Source organism: Limulus polyphemus, unplaced genomic scaffold, assembly GCF_000517525.1.
Source record: "Limulus polyphemus unplaced genomic scaffold, Limulus_polyphemus-2.1.2 Scaffold2643, whole genome shotgun sequence".
In the NCBI taxonomy this organism is placed as follows: Eukaryota; Metazoa; Arthropoda; class Merostomata; order Xiphosura; family Limulidae; genus Limulus; species Limulus polyphemus.
The window spans coordinates 56,688-65,859 of NW_013668253.1; the positions used below are offsets into that span (position 1 = coordinate 56,688).

Sequence of the window (9,172 nt, forward strand, 5' to 3'; positions counted from 1 at the left end):
GCCTGGCTAACAATACAGAAGTTACAATGATGCAACTCATGTGCACTCATGTTACCGTATCCAATAACATAAAACTGACCTTTGGTCTGTGCAAAATAATTTGTCTTGGCTGTATTTTATAAAATACAGTCACATTTCAATTATTATACATTATATATGTATATAGATTATTGCTATTTTGAATAAGTTCTTAAACTTATTTTTCCTATAACACAGAACAGTAAATAAAGAAGTAAAGCAAACAATTATTATCTCTTCTAGTTATGACATTTGTACTCGGTTGCTAAGCCTTTAAAAATTTTGCATGTGGAGGATATGAAGCAAGATATTTTTTTCTATGTTTTATATATACATCTGAATAACTAAAAAATCATAAATTACTACATCATTATCATAGAATTCCACTATAATTTATAAAGCTTAGTAACTAAGATGTATTTTAGTCTAAAAAAATTATAAATTTCAAGCAGACTAAAGACACACCGTATCTCGTTGAAATATTAGTTAAAAAGAAATAAATGGTGCCAAGTCTGTTAAAATGACTGAGAAAGCCACTAGGGGAGATTCTGAGATTCCGATTGGTTATTCATGTTATATGTAGAAGTAAGTGTATATAAGGGAGTATTTCCAAAAATGGAAAGAGGTGGGTGGGGGTGCCACTGTTTGATTTATTACATGAACAATATCTTAGCAAATAGAAAATACCTTCTTATTTTATATTCTAGCTTGTCAATATCTGTAATTTGATATTCTAATTCGTATGAAACTATAGACTTAGTATTTTGACTTCACAAACATCTAATTTGAACCAGTGCTGCATTCAACATACCACGTGACACACACAAATCGATATTTATCTGTTTTTTTTATAACATTTGCTTTTAAATTAAGAAATTGAGTAATATATAGAACTAAAATTTGCATTACAATCTACAATTTGATACAAACATTATTAACATAAATTCACGAAATAGTAGTTCAATAAAATTTTGAATGCGAGTCAACAAATGAGTGACATGGTCTTTCACCTATGACCTGTCTCAAAAGGGTTAAGTAACCCTTTAACTGAGAGTTGTAACAACTATTGAGCATTGGTAGCTGCCTTATCCAACAGGTTTGGGGTGTCACACCAGAAAGAAGTACCTAGAGAAATGTTCTGGAACAAGTTTCAGAGGAAAGAAGTGACCTTAGCCAAATATGCAAAATATTTGAAAAGACTTGCCCAGTTATCTTACAAGGACATTCTTCATGAAATTACCAATCTATAGATGAAAATCAGGCTTAAGCAGAGCAGGTGTACATTTTTAACCCTTTAAGGATGAGCATCGTGATTCCCCGCTCCCGCACAGGCCGCAAAAATAAAGTGGAAAAAATAGCCGATTCGTATAAGTGCATTTATTTACAATCTAAGCATTTTTACATAGAAAGAAACATTAAAATAACATATTTCATTACTCTATAAACTAATAATAAGATTGTAACCAAGTTTTCTAAAAGGTTTTTTTATGTATGATAAGTTCTAAAGTAGCTACCTAAACATAGACCAATCTTGCATTCTGGACACCATGTTGTTACATAGGTAGTCTGTTTTTCTCCCTTGCTGGTATTAGAACATACAAAACATCTGTGTTGACCCTTATTTTTAGTTCCTATTGAAGGTACATGGTCAGGATAGTGTCTTTTTAGAAAATTTACAGCTCTCAGCCTATCAATGTTACCACACACTGTTCTACTAGACCTAACACTAGTGAAGGTACCATATTTTTCAAAAAGTTTCCTTATAAACTCCCTAATGAAATCTTTGAATCTCAAATGGCAATCTCTCATTTTGACTAAGTACATATAAGCATTTAGCATAACTAGGTCCATCAGATGAAAATAAAAAAAGCTTCTTGTACCACTTTACAGATTTTCTAACACATTCTATGGTGGCCAGTTGCATGTCAGCTTTATCAATAAGCCACATATTCTGAGTGTAGTGAATTACACAATCAGGCTTTTTTGACAGTTTTGTTTGTTTTATGATTTACTTTTTCACTGTTAACCATTTGTCTTTTATGAAAAGTGGTAAGCATTGTCACATTACATTTATCATGTCAACATTTAGCCAACAAATTACCACTTTTCCTCCTTTCACATTTGGCAGATTTCAGCTTAGCAAATTCAGGATCATTCTTCCTGTTTTCTCTTACAGTTCCACAAGTGCCAATATTATGTGAATCCAAATATAAAGATAGACCAGGACTAGAGTCCCAATTATCAGTGTACAACAGGTGACCTTTCTCTTCATATTTCTGTATTAATTTCTTCACAATAGTGACTGAAGCCCCACTAGGATCTTTTTTAGCAATGTCAATATCAGTACCTGTATAAACAACAAAATCCAAAATAATTCCTGTTTCACATTCACAGAGAACTTGGATTTTTATTCCAAATCTATGAAGCTTTGACTGTATGTGTTGCATGAATATCAATCTCCCCTTGAATAACATTAGGGATTCATCAATTAAATTTTTTTGGAATGGGCAGAAAAAAGCAGAAAACTTTTCCTTCAAAATAGTAATCACTTTTATCTTCTACAATCTATCACTTTCATCTGCAGTTGGTGATGGAACCAGAATCTGTTAAGGTTGCATATAAACAACTAGACACTATCTCAATGTTATGGAATTATCAGACTGAGTAATATTGAAACATAAACTTACTGATGATTGTCTAAAAGAACTGAAAGCATTAGTTAGATGACTAGTTCAACAGAATAGAGGAAATATACCATGAGACAATAGATGTTTTAAGTGCAACTTGAAGAAACATATTTCCTAGATCTGCAAGCGCATGGAGTAAAAGTATAGAGTAAGAGCTTCCCTCAAAGTATGACAGAAAGAGGTAATTATTACAGATATGAATAACCTAGCCATTATTACTGCTAAGACTAAAAAATTAACAGTTGTTATTAAGCCAACACAGTGAGGCCCAACTAGATCAAAGGTACAACACAGAGTTAACAGACATAAATAAAACAGGAATTAGTTGGATTTTTGAGACAACAATTGGGAATACAAATAAAACAAATTCATTATTTGAGGAAAATCGTTCACAAGTTTCTGGGCTTATTGATTGAAATCCGTGAAGTATGCTGATTGATGCTGGCTCTACAGCTACAATAGTTTGTCTTGATATGTTATTGAAAGATTGGAAGTTGCCTCCAAAGATGAAGAAAAAGGATTGATACAAAGCAAAATAGAAGTTGGAAATTATCCTTACTTTAAGAAACTTCTCTGTGCCTTGTGGTGTGTGGATTTGACATCAAAGAAGAGTATATTCTGATTACATGCTAAGACATGGATGCAGCTAACTTCAAAAATAGATTTATCAGAAAAGCCCTATGAACTACATGACTATTTCTACACTATAAGTTGAACTTTCCAGTGAAGCAGGAATAGTGGCCGTGGAACCACTAAAATATGAAATACTAGACCATGAATTATTAGCAATAATTCTTTATCTAGTTATAGGCATAGTGGAGCCAAGTATTTGGGTTTGTCTTGAGGAATTGGTGGTTGGAAGAGCTCTTGTGGATATGAAGAATAAAGATTTCATATATGAGTTTACCCAGGGAAGACTTAAGTCAGCTACAGATAAAACAAAAGGTAGATATGATGTAAATGCTGATAAAAAATGATTTCATCAAACTGATATATGGCTGAACAGTTTACTACAAGAGAGGACAAGCTCCATAGTTAATTAGTTTTATGGAGGTTAGGTAGTACCTCAGTGACAGAACTGTCTACTGGGTAACTCCAGAGAATAATTTACCAGCAGGACCTCAGTCTGCAGAGGAGACAGGAGTTCCTGACTACTTCCAGAGAATCATCAAGGATGGAGCTGTCAGTGACTTCACTTGACTACCTACCCAGGAAGAACTCACCTAATGACAGCAGTGGGAGAAGGTGCCACCCAATTCATATACTATACGTTTTGGAAGAGAAAATCCACAAAAAGACTTGGTGAATGGACAATTTAGTGTTGTGTTTTATTTCTTTGCATTAGAATTATTCAAAAGACTTCACAATCCAGGAAAGGAACAGTGTTATGAGCTATATTTTTAATTTAATTTGTTAGCTTGAGGGAGCTGTGAATCTTAATGGTAACATTAAGTAGACATAGAAAGTTCTAAGATTTGACATCAAATGTTTTTCTAGTACATTTGAATCTAGATTATATATATATGAGATACAACTGAAGTTTGTAAAGCTATTTCAAGATAGAGAGCTGTATTAGTCAGTGTGTTTTTGTGAAGTATTTGGACTGTGTTTGCTAATGTACTTATTGAATAACTTCATACAAGTTAACTTACATTAGTCCTAGTGTTGTTAGAGAGGTTGGAATGTTATTTGTAATATAAGTCTACAACAAGTTATGACAATGTACAGGTGTATAAGCTTGTACACATGCTAAAGGAGAAAATAAAGTAGCTCATTCTTGTCTCATAAACTGAATGTTGAGTTATTTTTATCAGAAAATTTAAAAAGAACTTGACAATGAAAGAACAACTTGCAATAGTTTTTATTTTATCTTAAAATGTTTGAATATGACTAGGGAATGAATAAGAATAAAACTATAAAGTATTCAGATGATAGAATTTTACTTCTCCACAATACCTGCAGTAATGTTTCATTAGACCAACTAACTTTGTAAAAAATCTGTGTAATACTGTAACCAAATATTTCATCAATGAAGAGATTTCCACTTTAATAATATAGCATATCTGATTAATCAGTGTTCACCATATATTACTGATATGAGCTGAGTAAGTCAAGCAAAGCTTAATTTACATTAATATATTCTGTAAATGGTTAGCTCAGTCAGGTCATTATCCAGCATTTTCAAAGATTATATCTTTATTTCTAGTAATGAGATTGACTTGAAAATGAAAACAGTTAAAAACAAACTTTTCAAATTTTTTACTTGAAATGAAATAATTATTAGTATTTATAATCATATTTAGAAAGAAAATTATGGAATTGCTACACAGGATGCCTGTTTTCAATATTTTAAGTCATAACTTAAAAAGTCATTATATAGTCATACAACTTGCATTTTAGATATCAACAATAAGGAAAAACATTTTTCTTCCAAAAATCTAACTTATAAACAATGAAAAATTTATTGTGTAACAAGGCTATCTTACAAGAGCAGCAGTTGTCTTAAACAATAGAACTTTGAAGAAAACAAATCTCTGAAGTCTAGAAACTATGTTAATGTCTGGAAAAAGCCAAGGCAAGAAAAGTTGCTATGGCAATATTTAATAATGTTCATGTTGTATTAGCTTAGAAATATTCAGTTATTGACCAAGAGTAAAAACCACAGTTTGTGTTCTTTTATTATTATTATTGGCCAAGGCTTTAACTGGATTGCTGCAGACTCCAGCTGTGTTTATTTCAGAAAACCTTGTAAAAGCTTTGATGATAATTAATAGCCCAATTAAGATATAAACACTGATGTATGATATTTTTTTTTGATATTAAATAGCAGTGTAAAGATACTTGGCTGTTTTTCTTTATACATATTTGTAAAATATATGGGGGGGGGGGATAACAGCCCTGGATCCGAGCCTGCTTATACAGCATTAACAATACAGATATTAATTGCTGGAAAAAGAATGGAGGGGTCTGGAATCTCTAATTTATGACTTTTTTTCCAACCTTGTAGGATACAATTATTAATTTCTCAAAACAAATGGATAGCGCTCTGGCCCCCCTGGACCTATCCCCTAGATTAGCACCTGCTTATACAATATTAAGGAATACACATATGGAATTATAAGTTAAAAATGTAACACAATGTAAAAAAAAAGAGTAAATTTATATTTAAGTTGCCAGATAGTGGTTGATGGTTGCTGCAGCAATTTGTCTTCCTTATAGTCAGCAGCTCAAAGTTAGTGACAGTGGCAGGTAGCCATAGTAGCTTTGCAATAACAAAGACAAGGCAAGCAAGCTTAGTGGCAATGGGGTTCACACTTGAGACCTCAAATCCTGAAAGTCTCCACCCCCACCCCAGTTCTGTAACTTTGCATTTAACAAAAAAAATAAAAAAAATAATGAGTATGCATAACTCAGCAGGTTGAAATGTGTACTACAACGTAATGGTTACGCTTATAACTCATCATACAGTGTAAAATTTTACTGCAGCTGAACTGTCAGAATGTTCAAAAATTATCAGATGTCGGAAAATGATCTTGAAACAAAACTTCATTCAGTGTTGAAGCAGTTGTAATTGCATCAGTGATTGTATCTGGATAGAAAGTTTTTATTCACACATATTCCATCATATTGCTATTAGTATAGTAAAAGAAAGGTTATACATTCTGTAGTTACGTCATAATTATAACTGTTTTGCTGAAATTTTAGTGAGCGTGTATTTGGTATTGAAATATTAAATGCCTCCAATAGACGCTAATTCTTCGACTGTAAAATTCGTTGAAAAATGTTAAGGAAAAAAGTTTATATGTGCTTGTTGAGCGCACATTGTCTCCACACGTGGCTCACTGGTGTGTGTTTCATTCAATTTATGTGTTGTGCGTTAGGAGACGACACGTGATGAATGTGCAAGTTTATAACAAAAGGAGAAGTTGTAATATTTGTTGGAACTAGTTAACAATATCAAAGTTTATGTGTTGTGTGTAAAAATCTTCCGCTTTTTTTATTCGTGGTTTGCTTTTATAATTGTTGTCATAAAATTCACTGTAAGAAATTGGGGAGAGGGGGAGTCAAGAACGTACGACTGTTAATAATGCTTGGAGACGGCTTGAATTGATAATGAAACTATAATATAAGTTTAACATAACAGCAAATGTACAACTGTATATCCGGCCAAATGATTTATAACCTTGCAGACGATAACCAATTCACTTAGCAGACACTAGAACTTTGTGTCCAGTGTTTGTTGACAGTCTGTTATTGTTTTTTAGTTTAATTTTATAAGTTAGTGGTTTGGTTACTAGTAAATCACGATAATTTTGATAATTGTTTTCATAAATATATGCATACCATTAAAATTGCAAACATAGGATGTACAACGTGAAAAAAATAATCCCACAATGTGATATTACCGTCTAACTGGTTTGGAGACGTAGTCTGGTAAAGAAAGAATTTGACGAGTGAATGAATTTTTCAGGAAAGTTTGGGGGGGGGGTACTTTAGTTAGAACTTGGCGAAAATAAGCCGTTATTGTTAACAGTTTTTTAATTTAAACATATAGACATTTTCAATCAAATAATAAAAAGAAAGAAAAACTGGACATTTTTGAAGGTTTCTGCCAGTAATAGCAGAAAATAGTAATTTACCGTCTGAAAATACCTTTTAAAGTAAGAATTGGTAAAAAAAATGCGTGTTTGAGGTTGAAGAGATAAAATATTACATTTATAGCAGCCGTAGGTTTCCAGCTATAAAAATTGTTTTTACGTTACAATTAGTGGTGCGTATCTCATCATAGTAGTAGATACAGAAGTTTTACCAACGGTTTGTTACAAAGTTTGACAGTCTTGTCTGCAATTTATTATATATATTACTAACATTGTGTTATTTAAGTACTTCACACTTTACAGTGCTTTTTCAAATCTAAGGTTTGATCAACTAAATGGCAGCTGGCAAGAGAAGTAAAATAAGAAAAGTTAATATCTGCCTGTCTATTTTGTTATTGTTAATTTGTTATGTTACTTTACATGTAATGTTTTTGATAAATAAAATGAAGAGAACGTGTAGTACTCAATACTCATCGTCCTCTAAGATACTGTTGCTTCAGCAGAGGTCACGTGACTAGTATTACGTCCCTTCGTTAAATCTCGGGATCCTTCCAGATACAGTGTAGTCTTGTATATATATATATATATATATAAGACCGGCCACGAAGCGACGGAAACAATGTGTAACAGGCAAATGAGTAATTGAACTGCAGTCAGAGAGTGTGTAATTGAACTGAGTATTGTTGAAGTCGAGCACGTGAGACGTTCGTTGAGAATTATAGCGTGACTGTTGAAATTAAGTGCATCGCAAAGTTATATTCAGAAAGAATAAACCAGTTTTATTTAAGAAAGGACTTGTGTCGCTAAAGTTTCGTTGGAACGAATTTATGGAAAATTAACTAACGAACGGAGACGTAACAGTATATTTATATAAGTATTTTGAGAAGCAGATAGTAAGTGTAGGATGTATGTAAGTATTCCAAGAAGCAGATAGTAAGTGTTGGATGTATGTAAGTATTCCAAGAAGTAGGTAGTAAGTGTTGAATGTATGTAAGTATTCCAAGAAGCAGGTAGTAAGTGTTGGATGTATACAAGCATTCAAAGAAGCAGATAGTAAGTTTTGAATGTTTATAAGTATTTTGAGAAGCAGATAGTAAGTGTTGGATGTATGCAAGTATTCAAAGAAGCAGATAGTAAGTGTTGGATGTATGTAAGTATTCCTAGAAGCAGGTAGTAAGTGTTGGATGTATACAAGCATTCAAAGAAGGAGATAGTAAGTATTGAATGTTTATAAGTATATTTATATAAGTATTCCGAGAAGCAGATAGTAAATGTTGGATGTATATTAGTATTCTGAGAAGCAGATAATAAATGTTGGATGTATATAAGTATTCCGAGAAGCAGATAGTAAATGTTGGATGTATATAAGTATTCCGAGCAGCAGATAGTAAAATTTGGATGTATATAAGTATTCCGAAAAGCAGATAGTAAATGTTCGATGTATCTTTACATCTTTGACATTGATGTTTTTGTGCCAACCATTTCTGTTATTATTATTAACTTCCAATCAGAGTAAAACTAAAATTGAAGCTGGTATTAGTAATGATTATAGCTAAATATACTTTCTAACATTCTTTCATCAGTTGAATATCCTCACTGTTAACTGTATTTTCAGATGTAGTTCAAGTAATATCTCGTAAAGTTTGGCCAGCAAAGAAGATATAGGGTAGCCCTAAATACATACTGTTACGTCTCCGTTTGTTAATTAACTTTCCGTAACTTCGTTCCAACGAAACTTTAGCGACACAAGTCCTTACTTAATAAAACTGGTTTATTCTTCCCGAATATAACTTTACGATACACTTAATTTCAACAATCGTGCTAAAACAAACGCTATAACAACGAACGTGCTCAATAATACTCTCTGAT

General features: G+C 32.3%; 1 protein-coding gene across 1 annotated transcript in view; it reads left to right on the top strand.

Moving 5' to 3' along the window:
• Nucleotides 1-9,172, top strand: part of LOC106467519 (cellular tumor antigen p53-like) — a 77,295-nt gene that overhangs the window by 14,824 nt on the left and 53,299 nt on the right. The window lies entirely within an intron of this gene.